This window comes from Schistocerca americana, chromosome 4 (assembly GCF_021461395.2).
Source record: "Schistocerca americana isolate TAMUIC-IGC-003095 chromosome 4, iqSchAmer2.1, whole genome shotgun sequence".
NCBI classification, from domain to species: Eukaryota; Metazoa; Arthropoda; class Insecta; order Orthoptera; family Acrididae; genus Schistocerca; species Schistocerca americana.
The window spans coordinates 222,352,473-222,372,115 of NC_060122.1; the positions used below are offsets into that span (position 1 = coordinate 222,352,473).

Here is a 19,643-nt window from a genome sequence, read left to right on the forward strand (position 1 = left end):
CATTGCACACAATCGTCCGCTGCTAGTGGTCTCGCGGTAGCGTTCTCCCTTCCCGAGCACGGGATCCCAGGTTCGATTCCCGGCGGAGTCAGGGATTTTCCCTGCCTCGAGATGACTGAGGGCAACAATGTCGGCCTGTCCTTCCAAACAAACGAATGAACTCACCCACTGCTTTGGCGAAAATTGGGCACCGTACATCGGCCACTGCATCCTGTGCGGACTCTACCATACTGCCAAACATATGTGTCACTTCGGATCAGAAGAGTACTTTTCTATCTAGGTTGCTAAAGACTGCCGGTCTTGTAAGGTGAAGGCGGTGCTCCTCATCTGCAGCACCTGATCGGCTCTGGATCTTTGGTACAGCGCCAAATCCAGGGTCTAAACCAGAGGCTTAGACGTTTAAGAGACGGCGTTGCTGCGAATTCCTGGATTGATTCGTCGTGCCGAGACGTGTTGGGTTCTGCTAAACAAATGAGTCCACTGCACACGGAATGCAGTCGAGTAGACTCAGAGATTTTAAAGTATTATCCCCCACGTTCTGCAAAACAGGTCGGATCACTGTTGCAAAACCAGACAGAAAGTTCAAAAAATGGTTCAAATGGCTCTGAGCACTATGGGACTTAACATCTGAGGTCATCAGTCATCTAGAACTTAGAACTACTTAAACCTAACTAACTTAAGGACATCACACACATCCATTCCCGAGGCAGGATTCGAACCTGCGACCGTAGTGGTCGCGCGGTACCAGACTGAAGCGCCTAGAACCACTCGGTCACAACGGCCGGCGCAGACAGAAAGTATCTCAAAGAAAGCCGGCGCAGACAGAAAGTATCTCAAAGAAAGCAAAATTTCTTAGTTTGGCACCGGTTCACAGAATCTGCTAATTTAGTGTGGACTTTACTGCGAGACGCTTTAAGTGATGTCCACAGTGAAAAGCTGTCCCAAAATCTAATAGAATATACAAAGAAGATCAGAGCGTACGTGAGGTATATTAGTGGAGAAACTCCTTACATTCCTTGCGTGATACCAGAGGTAATCGAAACGAAAAGGAGAGTTATTGAACATAGTTTTTGAAAATTGTTTCACCAAATCTGATGCAATAAATATTCCGAACCAGTCGGAAGTAATTTAAAAATGGAGTCCTTGGAGTATGTTAGTAGTGTGTGATGTGCTGTAACGTCATCCAAAAGAATCCACGATTTTAATTTGCGTAATTAAATCCTAAAATCTGTTGTGCCTTATATTCAGCTGTAGCTCTGTAAACGGATGCAGACGTTATCAATCTGCCTTTTACCATTCCTCTATTACTGTAAGTATTTAATTTCTCACAACTGTTGTGAGTAGCGACGGGTTTGTAGTATATCCCCCGTCCCCCCGTTCATTAAAAGCGCAACCACTCCATAATTATTTCGTCTAACTGATCTAATTAAGTTGTAACAAGATCTATAATATGATGCGCATCAATAAGCCAAATTTTGCATACCGCACAGATTGCCACCATATGTTCAGTAAGATAATTTGATAAACTAGTTGTATTGGGTGATCGCTCATTACATATTAGTTGTATTCGCTCTGCTGGCCGTTTTCGAGCAGGATTTTGTTAAGACTACTTATTGAACTAGGATTATCAAATGACATCAGCGACCAGTCGCCTGAAAGCTTTGATTTGCTGCATAGCGAAGACATATGAGGGCGCTATAATTTTCTTTGAATGGCTTGCCTGATGACATTTTGCAGGTATGGATTTTGTGTAACTTACGAAGCTGGACTTCGTAAAATCAGTATTACATTACTTTTTATCCTATACTCTTTAACTGCCAGCAGATTTCTGTTGTCACAGCCGTCTACTTTGCACTTATTTCCTTTCAAATTGTGCTCTGCCGGTGGCCATATTCGTGGTAGTTAGGTGGCTGCATTTGTTATGATCGTGCTGTTATGGTCGGTTTGGCTACGTCTCTGATTTATAACGGGCAACTTGTTTCTTCTGTTTGGAAAACTACAGCGTTGGGCGGTGACCTAATCTGCGGTACAGTTCGAGGGCACAACGGAAGTGGGTTGAGGATATGCCTTTGCAGCAGTTAACATTTCCTGGAAACGTACGTCATATTGTGTCACGATTCCGTTAATAGCTCGCCGTCGATCGCATTTCTCAGCTGATATCTCAAGAGTGTCGTACGGCTGTGCTAGCCAGTACGGAGCACACATCGTGGCTGACTACTGTGGCCGTTGGGATACGAAATATGCCGAAAAGACAGAGACTCAAACAGCACAATATGGAACAAACTGGGCCGACAAATACAGCGAATCTAGCATCTACCAATTAAACTGCATTTGCTGTCAATCTGTACACGTGGGCCCAACATGCAGGAATTTCAGGACCAAATACACGGAACATCTAAGGGCATCAAAAAGTAACAGCTCACACTCAACATTTGTAGACCCTCTAATGGCAGAGAATCACAATCCAACAAGCAAAGACAATAACTTGGAAGTTCTTAAAACTAGCAATAGCCTGTAACGTAAGTTAACATTAGAGGATAATTATCACAGGCAAAAGGCAAGAGCCCGAGGCAGGAAACGTGCTAAATGAATCAGCATTACTCTGCAATAAAAACCTATTTGTCACAATAGAAGAACTGTATGAATAACGAGCGCTACCTTCCCTTCCTTTCTCTCTCATTCACACTCACGTTCTCTCTCTCTCTCTCTCTCTCTCTCTCTCTCTCTCTCACACACACACACACACACACACACACACACACACACACACACACACATTTCTCTGACACCATATGTCATTGCATTGTCACAACACACGCACACTTAGACAACTTCCTGAAGATCAATAAACATTTTGAAATTCGTGCACCACCCATCAAATAAACACGCAACGAATCAAATGAACATCAAACAGACGCAATGACACACTGTAATGTTTAACAACAAAAACTTTACGTTTTGCGATAAAAGAAAAATGCGTGTTAAGCTGTCAGAACCTCCATCCTAAAGAAAACAAGGGCCTGAACACAAGGCGGCAGATTGTTGCAGATGTCGCAGCGCTCGTGTGTAACCATGCATTGTGATGCTAGAGGAGGCCGTGTTCCATGGGTGGAAGAAGCCTTCGAATTCGTGCTTTCCTATTTCTGAGGGCCTCGCACTACCTCGCGGAGTTTATGGTGGTCTTTTTGGGAATGAATTCCAAATGCGCCACATCTTTAAGATCCCGGAACACTGTGTGCATGATTTTGCCTGATGACGGGATGGTCTTAATTTTATCGTCGGTGATGCTTTGCGGCGAAACTCCACTGATATTCTCTTGTTTATAGGGTCAAAATGGTGAACATAGCTTTCATCACCTGTCACAATGTTGTTAAGGAACCCCAGACCGTCACGCCCACAATGCAAAAGAAACTGTTGACAGATGTGCAATCTCCTCTGTTACATGTTAGGAGACAGCATTCGAGGCACCCACCGTGAACGCAGTTCCCTGTACCGCTGTTCTGAAACGATGGTCTGTACACGCTCTCATGATATGCCACACTTACCTGAGAGCTGTGTCTGTGTTATCCAACGATTTTCTCTGATGACGTCATCAACCCGATTCCGAAGAGCCTGATCGGTTGCCGTACACGGTCGTCAACTCCGGGCTCTGTCATACATTTTGAGGTTAGCACCACCGTTTCCTTCGTTACGACCACCTAAAACCCAACATCGCGCACTGTCGATGTCGGTACAATCATCAACGTACACAGATTTCATTCTTCAACGGACTTCAATTGGAGGCACTTTTTCTGCGGTTAGAAACTCGATTACAGAACGCTGTCTCTCACGGAGCAACAAAGTTACGTTACGCGCCGCCATGTTGCACGCTACAATTCGAAGCCCTCTAGCGGCAACTTGCGTTAGCGAAGCGTGAAAGTCGACCGGATAATATGGATAACTTTTAATACCTCGACCGTCATTGAGAACAGGATAAAAATTTCGCAGCACGCTCTCGTAGGTGAAGTATGTGTGCGGGCTTGTTCCTCTTCTAGCAGAATTATACCAAAGACTGGTGGAGGACCAAACCGTTCCTAGTGATAGGTAAAAAGCGCAAGGCCTTCTCATTCACGACTAGGGTCGTCGGACAGGTTCACAAAACTGTAAGGCTATACCATTGACGTCAGCATGTTGTTGAGTTCTGGAAACGTTTTACTCTCGCGTATTACAGCATTTCTGGAGACCGAAAACGTTTTCTGTGAGAATCAACATGGATTGCACATATAACGATCGTTTGGAACCCAGCTAGCACTGTTCGTGCACGAGACCTAAAAGTCAGTGACAATTATTGAACTATATGAAAAAAAACGTAAATTAGTTATAAACTATGGCGTGCACACGCTTTATTCGACATGTAAACGTCACTACAGATATTCGGATTTAGGTTATGACATGTTCGATATGCCTGCCATTATTGGCAATGATGTGGCGCAGACGGATAGCGAAATTCTGCATGACCCGCTGAAGTGTCTGAACATCGATGCTATCGATGATCTCCTGAATGGCTGTTTTCAGCTCAGCAGTGGTTCTGAGGTTATTACTGTACACCTTGTCTTTAATACAACCCCACAAATAGGAGTCGCATGTGTTCAGATATGTCGAATATGGCGGCCAATCGAAGCCTGCGCCAGTGGTCTCTGGGTACCCCAGAGCCAGAATGCGGTCCCCAAAGTGCTCCTCCACAACATTAGACACTCTCCTGCTTCGATGGGTCGAGCTCTGTCTTTCATGAACCACATCTTGTCGAAATCACGGTCGCTCTCGATAATGGGGATGAAATCATCTTCCAGAACCTTCACCTACCGTTCGGTAGTCAGCGTGCCAACAAGGAATATCGCACCGATTATTCGTGATTGGGCATTGCACCCGTTGAGGGTGAAGAGACTTCTCGATCGCGAAATGCGGGTTCTCAGTCCCCCAAATGCACCAATTTTGCTTATTGACGAACCCATCCAAATGAAAGTGGGCTTCGTCGCTAAACCAAACCATACATGCGCATACTAATTCCCATCATGCCCCGCGGCCAATCGTGCAGTTTGAACGTCCTAACGCTAACCGTTCAGAAGTTATGACGATTTTATTTAACATAGTTCAATAATTGTCACCCTGTATATGCGTTCAGGTTGATGGTATGTTCTTTGACTTCCGGAAGTCATACGATACAGTTCTGCAACGTCGCCTAATGAATAAAATACGAGAATCATAACAAAGAGAAATCGTGAGTCGTAAAAGTAACTTCAGTCATACGCCAAGGGGGAGTTATTGTTTACAGTATACGTAAATAATAGATAACCTAGTGGATAACGTCGGAAGTTCCATGATACTTTTCGTGGATGGTATGGTGTCGTATAGAGAGAAGTCAAAATACAATGAAATTGTCGCGAAATGCAGAAATACCAGCAGAGAATCGATGCTTGGTGGAGGGATGGCAATCGAATCTCAGCGTAAACAAATGCAATATGTTTCGCATAATTAAGTAGAAGGACCCATTATTGTATGAATTCGCGACTGCAGAACGATCACCGTAAGCAGCGTGTGCTTACAGAGCGATATAACTGGAACGACCACATAATACTAATCGCAGTTGACGCGGCCCTGCCGGCCGCTGTGGCCGAGCGGTGCTAGGCGCTTAAGTCCAGAACCGCGCGGCTGGTACGGTCGCAGGTTCGAATCCTGCCTCGGGCATGGATATGTGTGGTGTCCTTAGAATAGTTAGGTTTAACTAGTTCTAAGTCTAGGGGACAGATGACCTCAGATGTTAAGTCTCATTGGGCTTAGAGCCATTCGAACCATTTTTTGAGGCGGCCCTGTTCGCGGAGCGCCCTTGACTCGGTGGCGCTTGAATAATTCGGTGGCATTGCACGACCTCAGACACAGCACAGGAAGCACGTGTTGGCCGCGACTTCAGCCGCCGCTATCGCACGTCTTGTCCGTCCTGAACTCTACTGACATGCCGTCGGCCAGTCCAAGGTCTGATGACATATCAGTCACGTGACACGACGACCTAGTCCATTCGTTGCAGTGACGGCAGCATTCTCTCTCCACACAGGCGCTGCCTCTTATTAAACTGCTTCTGAGTGTCTTTACGCGAACATTTCGAGAAGGAATAAACGCAAAAAAAAAAATGGTTCAAATAGCTCTGAGCACTATGGGATTTAACTTCTGAGGTCATCAGCCCCCTAGAACTTAGAACTACTTAAACCTAACTAACCTAAGGACATCACACACATCCATGCAAGAGGCAGGATTCGAACCTGCGACCGTAGCGGTCGCGCGGTTCCAGACTGTAGCGCCTAGAACCGCTCGGCCACTCCGGCCGGCAATAAACGTAAAATCACGTGTGAAAGTTATAAGTCGGGTGCCAACAAAGTACAGATTATATTATTTTACCCAAGACAGTGGCGAAGTGCGAACATTTCAATGCAGTTGAAATAGTTTAAAAGCACGAAGATTTGGACTTGATGTCCCGACGATTATGATACCTACGATACGGATCAATGTCTCGCAGGGATTATGACGAGAAATTAAACCGTAAACAAGACTGTCAAAGGAATTATACAGTCTTCTGCCTAATGTTATTTAGGAAAAGTACAACCATGGGCAGACAGAGGTTTGCACTCCACTTGTCCCAGATAAGGACAGATGACCATAACGCAGCCACCCGCACGAGACGCCACATTGACACCGTATAATTAGTCTTGGTAATGGGCTCAATTCGGCGACGAAGAGACTCCACAAAGTTCTTCTGGTGTTCGCGATACAGCTGAAACAACGCACTGATGATTACATCCTGTAGAGCTACCAGTCTGCGGGGATGTTGATTGTTTCACCCATTGTTTCAAAAACTGTCACAGATGAAATCTAATCGGGGTTTCAGCAGAGTCGTATCGCCATGTTGTCGCATCGTTTCGACGTGTTTACTTTCTCGTCATCTTCAGTGGAAGTGTCGGTGTCATATATGGTCCAATCCTTCATAGCCGTTCGGCTGCAGACTCCCCTGCAGAAGGCCCAAAGGTTGAGCCAAACGCGTGCCTCCGGAAGAGGTGTCACAATCGGTGGTGGTGTAATCGCCATACTGGCGTATCACCTGGCGTGATGGTATGGGGTGCATTTGGTTACACGTCTCGGTCACCTCTTGTTCGCATTGACGGCACTTTAAACAGTGGACGTTACATTTCAGATGTGTTACGACCAGTGGCCCTACCCTTCATTCGATGCCTGCGAAACCCTACATTTCAGCACGATAATGCACGACCGCATGTTGCAGGTCCTGTACGGACTTTTCTGGATACAGAAAATGTTCGACTGTTGCCCTGTCCAGCACATTCTCCAGATCTCTCACCAATTGTAAACGTCTGGTCAATGGTGGCCGAGCAACTGGCTCATCACAATACGCCAGTCACTACTCTTGATGAACTGTGGTATCGTGTTGAAGCTGCATGGGCAGCTGTACCTGTACAGTCGTTTGCGTATCCATACGATAGATTGTAATGAGTAATTTTATACTCACATCGCAATTTGATTCGCAAACATGGCTACATGTTGAACAATTGTAAGGGCCGTTTTTTTTATTTTTTTATATACAGATGTGTGTTAGCAATTCCTGCCCATCACTTTTTACACATTACACATATTCAAGCAACACTCTACCACTGTGCCGACGTCTAGCTTCGAAGGTCACGTGCCCATTTCAGTCGTAGTTGCCGATGTCGTGGTGTTAACAGTGGCACATGCATGGGTCATCTGTTGCGGAGGCTCGTCGTTAGGAGTGTTTGATTCACAGTGTGTTCAGACACACTTGTTGTGGTGTGCATACTGTAAGACCTTCAGTACACACACCATCAGGTTATTTGACTTGTCGCTCTAACGAAGTAGGCGAGTGTCAGCAATATGTCTCGTGGCCTTGTCGTGGCGTGTTTATCTTCTGCCGTTAGGTCAGACGATAGAAATGCCACTTGCACGCTTAGAGTAGCAGATCGACGGTGACCAACTTTAAACAGAACTTGATTAATTTTCACACACATTTATTAAAATTATAACAACCATCAAATTTACTTAACTTGGTTCAGGATGCTATTTACAATTGACACTCTGAAGTACCTTTGGTATTGGTATGTTAATCTTATTCTCACATATATCTGTGATACTTGACAAAAGTGTCTAATACATTTATCTTCATGGCTATGTACAGGAGTATAGTAATCTTATTAGGCGCAGACTGAAACTTGACTATAGACTGGTGCAGACAAATGTAGAACTGGTACAGACTGGTACAGACTAATGGAGACTGGTACAGACTGGTGCAGACAAATGCAGACTGACTAATCGGAGGTCGATACACTCGTTATAATACCTCGCGCGTTCATGTATCACTGCGCGAGTGTGATCCGTTAGGAGAAAAGGTTCTACGTCAGCAGCAATCTCATTGACTGCGTTACATATTAATACGCGGATCGGCGGAAGCAGAATTTGGTCCGTCTCTATGGCAGCGCTATCTCATAGTGTGGAGACGGACGACCGCTGCACCTGCGCTGTTGCGCTTAGCGGGGCGCGGTCTAGTGGGAAAGTTGTGTACGCGCTGGCTATGCGGAACTATGTACACAACACTTGTACTCTGCCTAGCAGTAACGTCTGATGTAAGTTCCACCACAGTTCGCCACTTGTCCTGTTTTACCAGTCTGCCCAGTTTATGACGCCTGATATTTATAATGAGCAGTGGCCGCCCAACTTCATGACGTGTGGACATGGTTTCACCTTGGTTTGTCCGCAGCTCGTGGTCTAGTGGCTAGCGTTGCTGCCTCTGGATCATGAGGTCCCGGGTTCGATTCCCGGCCGGTTTGGGGATTTTCTCTGCCTGGGGACAGGGTGTTCGTGTTGTCCATTTCATCATCATCATTTGTGACAGTGTCTAGATTGGACTGTGTAAAAATTGAGACTTTGTACGGGCGCTGATGACCGCACAGTTGAGCACCCCACAAACCAAACTGCACCATCATCATCATCATCACCCCCTTGGTTTCGCCACGTGTTGAAGAAACTCACCACAGCACTCCTCGAACACCCGACAAGTCGTGCCGTTTCCGAAATGTTTGTGCCGAGCCTCCGGGCCATCACTATCCTCCCTCAGTCAATCAGATATATCGCGCGCCTTTCCCGTTCTAAGCACGGGCAGCACGCTCACCGATACTACACGCAACGTGCGTGTTTCTGGCTGGCAGCCAGTCCTCGCCAGGTGACGCTGCTATCGTCTGGACCGGTTTATATCGATTGTGGGTCCGTGGTCATGATGTTCTGGCTGATCAGTGTACTAGCTTAGCGTCTTTATGTGACAAGTACCACCCGTCTAGTTGTTCGAAAGAAATAGAGTCATACGAAAGAAATAGAGGTCATAAAACATGTGAGCATGTGAGTGCTATTCTGTCATTCTTCGCAACGGGTTAATCTGAGATGTACACCTTACCCTGTGGCTCCTTCAAGATGCAATTTCAACCCCCTCACTACTACAGAAGTCAGACAGACGCTACTAACGTCCTAAAGAGAAATGCCTGAAAAACTTTCAGCAATAAATATCTTCACAAAACTTCTTACGTAACTAGTGGGTTACTTGAGTACTGGAGTATGGTTAGTTAGTGTAAGAAAAACATGAAACTAACGAAAATTATTATTTATTTATTTCTTTTTTTTTGCAAAAATTCTGAGAAATCACAATGGCACTTTTAGTTATGAACTTAACACGTTATTTCCGGGTTATTTTCGGAATGTGAAGTTACCTCTTAAGGATAGGATTCGCTAATGAAATTTCTATATAAAGTTTAAGATTGTTATTGACTTGGTAGAATGGCTGAGAGCCGCGCCTACTCAACTTGGATAATTATCCGTTAGTATGTGCTAGGTACGGTCGAGGCTGTCGCGTGTGAAATGCAGTGAATTGTACTATTGTGGAGGAAGTATGGGGCTCGCAAGAGCTGTAGTGCACAATACCGTAAGCTGCGATGACTGCTGTCTGCGCCGCTCGCTGCTGACAAATAAGATAACTCTCGTTCTATCTGGATTGACCTTCGCCAATCAAACTCTCCCTACGCCTTGATGAAGTCAAGGACTCCTATTCGCCCCTAGTCTAACTATTGGTGTGGCACACCGGTCAGATAACCAGTCCACTGCGATGCCACTCAAAATTCGCTCGCAGGCGTTTAACTATAGCTCTGTCTGTTCACACCGCACAATAATTGTGGCGGCCAACACAGTGAACAACGCTTAATCACAAGGACTCAATATAGAGCCGCACTCCAATTCGTCTATTCGCTCTCGACAGAGGTGCTCTCTCAGTGAAGTACTGAGGAGAGACTTGTTCCTCGCTCTTTTGAGTACACGTACGAGCGCGCACACTCTCGTTACGTGTTCTCGCTCCAAGAGCAACAACAGAATGGAACCTCTCCATGCCAGACGTGAAGGGGTGTATCTTTCGGTCTCTTCCATTACTCCTTCAGCTCAAGGCGTCAGAACTATCGTCTGCCAATCAGCATTGCTGTTCTAAAACGGGAGAATGACATTTCGTTTGAGGCGACCAATCCGGAAATCTGTAGTATCAATGTTTGGCGTTTGCTGTCACCCTGAGAAAATCCGCCGGCCGAAGTGGCCGTGCGGTTAAAGGCGCTGCAGTCTGGAATCGCAAGACCGCTACGGTCGCAGGTTCGAATCCTGCCTCGGGCATGGATGTTTGTGATGTCCTTAGGTTAGTTAGGTTTAACTAGTTCTAAGTTCTAGGGGACTAATGACCACGGCAGTTGAGTCCCATAGTGCTCAGAGCCATTTGAACCATTTGAGAAAATCCCTGAAATTGCGTGCTATGTGTAGAGAATGTGTAGGCTGGCCGCTCCCACACAATGTAGCGGAATTTGCTTTTAAGCTGAACACGGGGTCGTCCTTTCACTCGGGCAAACGCTGTCTGCTCTACGGGCGATCACCGGCCGACGTGGATGGGTTAGGACCGGCGTCCTGGCGTGCGGTTGCCTCTCTCGAACTAAAACCTCCTGTGACCGTCGTTTCTGGAATGTATGTGCGTACGCCAGCCTCGAGTATTCAACCACGGTGCGCACTTGCGATTTATTAGTTATTTGCATATCGTTTGCATGAATTCATACAACATTGACTTTATCTTATCGAGTTTGGGTTCGAATGAAGTGTCTTGATGTGCGGAATATGATTGTGAGGGCGGAATATGTAAGCAATGAAGGTCAGGAGACCACGACGTCTTGCAGAGTGAGTGAAAGAACCATTCTAAAACGACCCAGATAAAATTTTTAATTCTACACTAATCCAAGACATTAGAGACCTTTTTTGGCTAGCTTGTTATAATTCCTTATTGATTTACTTACGTCACTAATCCTCCCATTCCTACTAATTCAGAAACGGAAAAAAATTCAAAAGAAAAACCTGGATTCACTTGGAAATCGAACACAGGTGCTCCGTTTCCCAACCAAAGGCCTTGGTCGCTAAGCCATCGGCGCTTTCGTTGCATAACGTTTACCTTATGGCTACAGAAACGGTAGTCAGAAAAGTTTCTTTCATCGATTTCCTATGTATGACGATGAAAAATCGATTCAGTCAATTCTGAGCCGACTGTGGGTCGTGAACTTGAGGAGTGATATTCTAAAAGACGGTAGGGGGTGGGGCGGGGGAGGGTGTTGAGCTGAAATATCTTATGTTCATGGTAAACAGATCCATCACAGTTATAAATTCTTTATTGCACGGCAGAAAATTTATAAAATATTTTAGTCTTCCATTTTAGGTTGTACGCAAGCCACCCGCAAAACGTGAGCGAGATCGGTTGACCGTGTCTAAGGCCTTCCCTTTTTCAGATGGAAACCACTATCCCGGTTGACTAGATCGTCGTGTGCTTTTGTTTACATTGTCTCTTTTATGACCGAATCCCAGAATCCGATGGCGTGACTTACACATTCGTCTGTTTAAAACTTGTCGGTCTGGCCGAGGCCAAAGCTCCTCGTAAGTTCTGAACAGTGTTACGAGATGCTTGTTGCGCCTCGCCGAAGTACTACATGCCACACTCGCTACTGATACCAGATGCCCGGAACCATAGCTGGTCTTTGAGACAAGCGTAATTTTAATTTTAACAGTTAAGGAGAGAAACGTTTGTGTGTCCCGCTTTTCTGTTATCCTGACAGTATGACAGTGGGCGGTCCTGCATACGTAAGGAACACCAAGCGCTTTGTTTTTCCTTGTGGATTTTTTCTTATTTGTGTCTCCGAATAGCCGTTCTTGCGAAAGGTTTAGCTCGATAGGCAGTCTTTCCTTGTCGCATATGGCCTTTGCGCTTTGTACCAGGGTCGTGAGCACAGATTAGCGATGCGTTAGATGGTGGCGGCTTAAGGCATCCATATCGCCTTCTTTCTACAGAAGAAATGTCCCAACGTGCCACCAGGGTTCCTATAGGTCCGAATGTCTAGGAACAGTAGATACCCGTTTTCTTACACTTCCACAGTGAAGCTGACGTTGTCAAGTATGAAGCTGAGGTTGCACAAGAATTAGTATAGGTTTTCTTCACTATGCGGCCACAAATGTGACGTCCATATCGGGCACTCGGCATCGGAGCCTGCGGTCCGGCGGCTATAAATGAAATAACTGTATATGAAGCTAACATTTCACCTGAAGATGATGACTACGAAACTCGTCGAAACGTTGCGACAGCGCGAACGCCAGGGCTCGGCTTATACCCGAGAATATTACAACAATGTAATTCGAGGAAACCTGAATTCCCATACAGTACCAGTCATTTTCTATAGGATGATGATCGGGTGATTTAGTGAGTTTAGTCGGGGTGCCATTACGTGCTGGGTGTTCATCAAATCAAGAAAGAATTTACATCTATATAATGCTTCGCAAGCCACTTAATGGTGTGTGGCGTAGGGTACTTCTGGTATCACTAACCGATCCCCCCTACCCTGCTCCACTCGCGGATGGCGCGTGGGAAGAATGATTATCGGTAAGCCTCTGTATTGGCTCTAATTTTTCGAATTTTCTCGTCGTGGTCATTACGCGCGATATACGTGGCAGGAAGTAATATGTTGTCCAGCTCTTCCCGGAAAGCGCTCTCTCGAAATTTTAATAGCAAAGCCTCTCTGTGACACAGAACTACTCTCTTGTAAAGTCTGCCAATGTCGTTTGTTGAGCAACTCGGCAATGTTCTAAACGATCCCCTGACGAAACGCGTCGCTCTTCGTTGGCTCTCCTCTATCTCTTCTATCAGCTCTACCTGTTAACGATCACTTATTGACGAATAATACTCAAGAGCCGGTCGAACAAGCGCCTTATAAGCCAATTCCTTCGTGGATTAGTTACATTTCTCTAAGATTGTTCCTATGAGTCTGTCTGTAATCTACTTTTCCTGGTATTTGTTTTATGTGGTCATTCCACTTAAGGCCACTCTGGCTGGATATTTACCTCTATACATTTTACAGTAGATACCGTTTCAAGCAGTTTCTCATCAACAGTGTAGTTGTACAGTAGTGGATTCTTTTCCTATGTATTTGCAATATGTTACCATTATTTCCGGTCAGCATCAACTGCCAGAGTGTGCACCATTCATCAGTCGTCTGCAGGTCATTTTGCAATTTTCCAATCCCAATGCACCCGCGGATACCCGCATCGCTGCAAGCTTTTAGCTGCATAGTAAATATTGCTGTGGGTATACTAAAACTCTAAACTCCATTCCAACAGGCCTAGGAAGGCCCAACGGTACCAACCGACCGCCCTGTCATCCTCAGCTGATAGGCATGACTGGATGGAGGGGCAAATGTTCAGCACACCCCTCCCCCGGAAGTTGTAAGCTTTCGCGAGCGGTTGAACTACTTTCTATCAAGTAGCTCCTCAGTTGGCATCGCAAGTGCTGAGTGCACCCCGCTTGCCAACTGCGCTAGACAGATACGGATGATCACCCATCCAACAGGTAGCCAAGGCCGAAAGCGCTTAATTTCGATGATCTGACGCGAACCGGTGCTACCACTGTGGCAAGGCCGGTGGGAGTGCGCATATACTGGATGAACGAAAATTCGCACACTCAGACGACACAGTGCGATCCCTTGCATACTGACAGCACGTCCCTTACAAAAACGCCCTCAACGAAAATTCGCCCCGTGCATATTTCCGTTAGAAAATGAACATGAAAGGAAGGAAATGTGGCAGCACTGTACTCAGATGTACGACGAGTAATGTCTTTCTTTAATAATGGAAAACTGTTTTATTCAGTTAGCGCAGAGAGTGAATTTTGCGTTAGAATATCCGAATTCGATTCCTGGTCCAGATGTAATTTATTTCCTAATTTTACGTTGCTTGATATAATACCTGGCTCCTTAATCATTATACAGCTATTACCGCAGATCTTATACAAAACATTTACAGTTATTTAATACCAACACAGAAATGAGAAAACAATCGTTTTCATTATTCCACTTTTAACGACGTATTTCCTCTTTAAGCGTTTCCTCTATTCTCTTTCTTGCATTACCCAGCTCCATACCTTCCGATCCATTTTCAGCCTTGATTTACTTTTCTTCTCAAAATAAATTAAGGAACAGTAAGACATCGACCTCTCTCCTTCTTGATTTACCGCCGCTTCTTTTATCCTAGGTAGTTCTTATGCAATCTTGCCAATCACATAGCGCCGGCCGATGTGGCCGAGAGGTTCTAGGCGCTTCAGTCTGGAACCGCGTGACCGCTACGGTCGCAGGTTCGAATCCTGCCTCGGGCATGGATGTGTGTGATGTCCTTAGGTTAGTTAGGTTTAAGTAGTTCTAAGTTCTAGGGGACTGATGACCTCATATGTTAAGTCCCATAGTGCTCAGAGCCATTTGAACCAATCACATAGCAACATAGTCTAATGTAAGTCTATTGTGTCCTATTGATCAACTAAAGGCTGTATCAAAAAGAACTTTTCAAGTTTGAAAACTCATACTGATTTATTCATTTAACTTACATACGTGGTTTTCGTGTCATCGTGTCATTTTATATACATTGTGCTTTTATACTTTATACCCAAACACGTTCAAAGTGACTGCCATTGGTTATGCAGTATGCTTCCCGTCTGAAGTCGACTTCTTAACATACACGCTGCAGCATGTCAGGTGTGACTTGTTCAGTTGCGACGTAAATCCTGGCTCTAAGCTCTAGTGGAGAAACCGGTAACGGTGGAAGAAACACGGTATCCTTGATGACTTCCCAATCTAGGAGCAACGCAATTGGCGCACCTCGTCCCATCCACTTGCCTGGAAAGAGCACATTTAGGAAATCCCGGACAGTGGAGAGGTACTGCGACGGTGAGCCCTCTTTCATAAACTGTACACTGCGTTCTTGGTTATCAACGTCATTCTGAGGGATTAAAAAGTTTTCCCTCACATCTAAGTACATTGTGCCGCGGATATTTTTCTCTTGGAAAAAGAAAGGTCTGTAAGGGATGCTCTTGTACGATGCACAAAATACATCAGTTTTGGGATATCACGTTCATGTTGCAGGGATTCTCGTGAATTTTTCACTGCCCCAAATTCTACAGTTGTATTTGTTAACTTCACCACTTACGTTAAAAGTAGACTCATCACTAAAGATAATCTTTCCAATGAAATCTTCATCTTCAACCAGCCGGTGTAACATTTCCACAGAAAATGTCCTTAAGGCCCTCATAAACGATCAAACTTGTTCGTCAAATTCTCTCTTTTCTAGCCACGGATCTCTCAAATGAGAGATCAAGTTTATCGATTACCCTCACTTGTGAAGCAGACGCTGTTTGTGTATGGTGTATTTTGACACTATGGGGATTGGCTGAAAATGCAGATAAAGCATTTCATGATATTGACTTTGGCATTGAGTTTAAAGAAGAAGAAGAAGAAAACTAGAACTGTTTACAATGAGAGAGAAATATACACATGAAAATATGTAACACTCGGAATCTAATGAGTATATCAAGTTTCTGCGAATAGACAGTGAAACAGAAAATCAGAACAAGTTACTAAGAACTTGTTTAGAATTACTTGACTTCACTCTGAAAAAGAAGACAGGTATCCATCAATTTATTCTCTTCTACTTAGTCTCCTAATGATAGCTCATTAAAATACAATAACGCGGAAACATGTTGCCTTAGCGCCCCTGGAACAGCTGAGAACTTCGTTTTTTTATTATTATTATTTTGTTGCACTCCCGCTTGTATATTGTGCGTAGAATATGGATTTTCTTCTTAACCTCTTCCTCCGTAATATACGGCTGGGAAAAAGTGCCACTTTGCTTTTTCGTTGATCGCAGTTTCCATAGTTGTGAGAACTCAGGATACAGTGGGATAAATTGTAATAAAGCTATTTTTCACTACAACAAATGCGGCGAAGCATCGCCACAAACAACGCCCACCATATTGCCACATTTTTTGTCACTCTTAATTTCTGTCAGACATGCTCTATCTTTGAGAAACACTTAAGCAACATAGTACTTGGTCAATTATTTGACAAACACAGTAAAAATTTTTTTGATCGTGTGCGAGGGCCTATGCGACCAATCCTATCAGTGACTTTTAGTTCTTGTGCGATTGTAAACTGGTATTGTTAGAGATGCAACACGGCAGACAGTCGTATGCGAACGCACCGCTCTAGGAAAGCACACAGGGTCGATTTTGTAGGACTGTTCACAAAGCTTTGTCTCACTTGACGCACGATTTTGTCAGACGCACTGGGACGATCTGAGGATTCGTTATGTTTTATCGAACATCCATTTTCAATGAAACACTTGTGCCACTCGTAAAAAGTAGACCTACTGAGAGTATCTTTACCATACTTTGTACGAAAATTACTCTGCACAGTTGCTTCAGAGTTCGACTCTTCGAAACCAAAGTACACTGCGATCACGCCCGGGACCGGTAAATTCATCCCATCTTTGCTGGAACTGCCGCTGGTGGTAGCGATGGTGCGATTCGATACCACATGTGGGAAAACGTGATATATTTTCCTTCAAGATGACACCACCACTAAGTCTGTAAGTCGTATGCATAAGTTCGTACGAACTTTCAAAGCTTTAAAGTCCCTGCACTTTCGAAAATAGTTTTCAGTATGCCCTTCTGGCACTGGTTCATTTGATTGGCGCCAAATATCATGCTTACCACTTTGTTCTCCATTACATTTCCTTAGGATGTTAATCAAAGGAGATCTAGTAACCCGTCCCATAGGTAATTACCAAAATCTGTTAGGCTTGTTTTGGTCTGTGGATGCACGCTTTCATGCTTCTCTCTTAACTCATGCTCCTCTCGTAACTGTGGGTAAACCTCCTCTGCGAATTCAAAAGAGCATGATCCAGCGAGTATCTGAATGTTTGGGGATTCAGTGAGGTCTTTTTGAGCACCTGCTCTGAAGACGAGGATTGTCTTGTGAAAAACATGTTATCTCTACATCTACAAGATTACTTTCTAGTTCACAGTTAAGTGCCTGGCAGAGGGTTCGTCGAACCTCCTTCTTGCTATGCTATTTCTCTATCGTTCCACTCTAGAACAGCTCGCGAGAAAACTGAACAGTTGAATGTTTCTGTACGAGTTACGATTTCCGTTATTTTATTGTTGTGTGCCAGCAAAACATTTTCACACTCTAAGGAGAAAATTGGTGAGAAGATCCTGCCGAACGAAAAACGCTTTTGTTTTAATGATTGCCACTCAAATTCGCATATCATATTGGTGGCACTCTTTCCCTATTTAGCGATGGTACAAAACGAGCTGTCCTTCTGTGAATTTTATCGATGTCCTCCGTTGTAGGTTGTGTTCCAAAAATGAACAGCATAGAGACAGAAGTGATGAGTGATGACACTTCCTGCAGGACCTGACCATCATTTTGCAGAACAATGCTCAAGTACGTACAATGCAAGCTGTTACTGATTTGTTTGGCTGATGGGGCTGCTAAGCGCTATATCACCTACTGCACTCCCCTGACTTAAGCCCTCGTAAGTTCAACTCGATTTCTAAACGGAAGGAAACACTTCACGGCATTCGCTTCAGAACTGCTACAAATTCGTCGGGCAATAGACCGCGCCGCTCGAACTGTCAACACAACTGGCACTGCTAAGAGTATCCTACGACTTCCACATCGCTGGCAACGTGTTATACACAATGCTGGTGACTACTTTGAAGGTCTGTAAAACTTTGAAACACGTATCTATTTTGTACGAGCTGTAAATAAATAGTTGCCACTATTAAATTTCCAACCCTCGTATTTGAGGTAAATGACCATATCTTTCGACCACATTGACTCAGAAGCTTCAATTTTTTACACCGCCAAGGGATAATAGACCCTAGAATGTGACACTATGAGATAATAGACCTTAGCATGTGGCACACTGTTCGTGGGAACACATTCTTTACGAGTGAGAATTGGGAATTACACAAAGATTTGAGAAAATAAACAATTCAATGTGGATTATTTTTTGTATTAATTAACAAGCATGGAAAAAAGAACCTAATAGAAAAAACAATTTGTTTATCTCTATCCTGAACTTGATTTTCAGGAGGTCAAAAAAAAAAAAATGGTTCAAATGGCTCTGAGCACTATGGGACTTAACATCTGAGGTCGTCAGTCCCCTAGAACTTAGAAATACTTAGGCCTAACTAACCTAAGGGCATCACACACATCCATGCCCGAGGCAGGATTCGAACCTGCGACCGTAGCGGTCGCACGGTTCCAGACTGAAGCGCCCAGAATCGCACGGCCACACTGGCCGGCTCAGGAGGTCAGATTTCAAAATTTGTGAACTGTGATTTAGAGCACCCACATAGATCGTCTAAAGCTGGCGCCCCTGTTTGTATCTTTGTTCCTGGTTTCCATAGTTGTGGAAACTCGGAACACAGTGAGATAAATTGTAATAATATTAGTTTTCAGTAAACGTTTGTCTCTAAACATCGAGACAAACAAAGTCCGCCATATTGTCAAATTTTCCATCAGTCAAAATGTCTGTCACACATGCTGTATCTTTGAGAAACACTCAAGCAAAACCGTAGCCAAATATTTGGCAAACATAGTAAAAATGACAAATTTTTGATCGTGTACGGAAGCCTTTGCGAGCAATCCTGTCATTGTCTTTTAGTTCTCGTGCGATAGTAAACTTGTATGTTTAGAGATGCAACACGGCAAGCAGTCACATGTGGGACGCCAAGCTCTCGGGAAGCACACAGGGTCAATCTTGTAGGATTGCTCACAATGCTATAACATACTCTGTACGAAAATTACTCTGTACAGTTGTTGCAGACTTCGACTCTTCAAACCAAAACACACAGAGAGCACTCTCAGCATCGGGAAAAGCGGCCCATCTTCGCTGCAACTGCCGCTAGTCGTTGCGGTGGAGCGATTCTGTGCTAGCGTACCACATGTGTGAAAACGTGATAACACCACGACTAAGTTTGTAAGTCGTATGAATAAGTTTGTGCGGATTTTCAAAGCCGTAACGTCCTTTATGATACCCCCTATATTAGAATACAGTTTCGAGTGTATCCTCGTGCCATTGGTTCTGTTGAATAGTACCAAATATCATGCTTACTACTTTGCTGCCGATTTCATTTCTTCAGGAAGTTTCGTCAC

At 44.5% G+C, this 19,643-nt stretch overlaps 1 protein-coding gene across 1 annotated transcript in view; it reads right to left on the minus strand.

The window, feature by feature from the left end:
* Positions 1 to 19,643, minus strand: part of LOC124613969 (peptidoglycan-recognition protein SC1a/b-like) — a 61,319-nt gene that overhangs the window by 25,000 nt on the left and 16,676 nt on the right. The window lies entirely within an intron of this gene.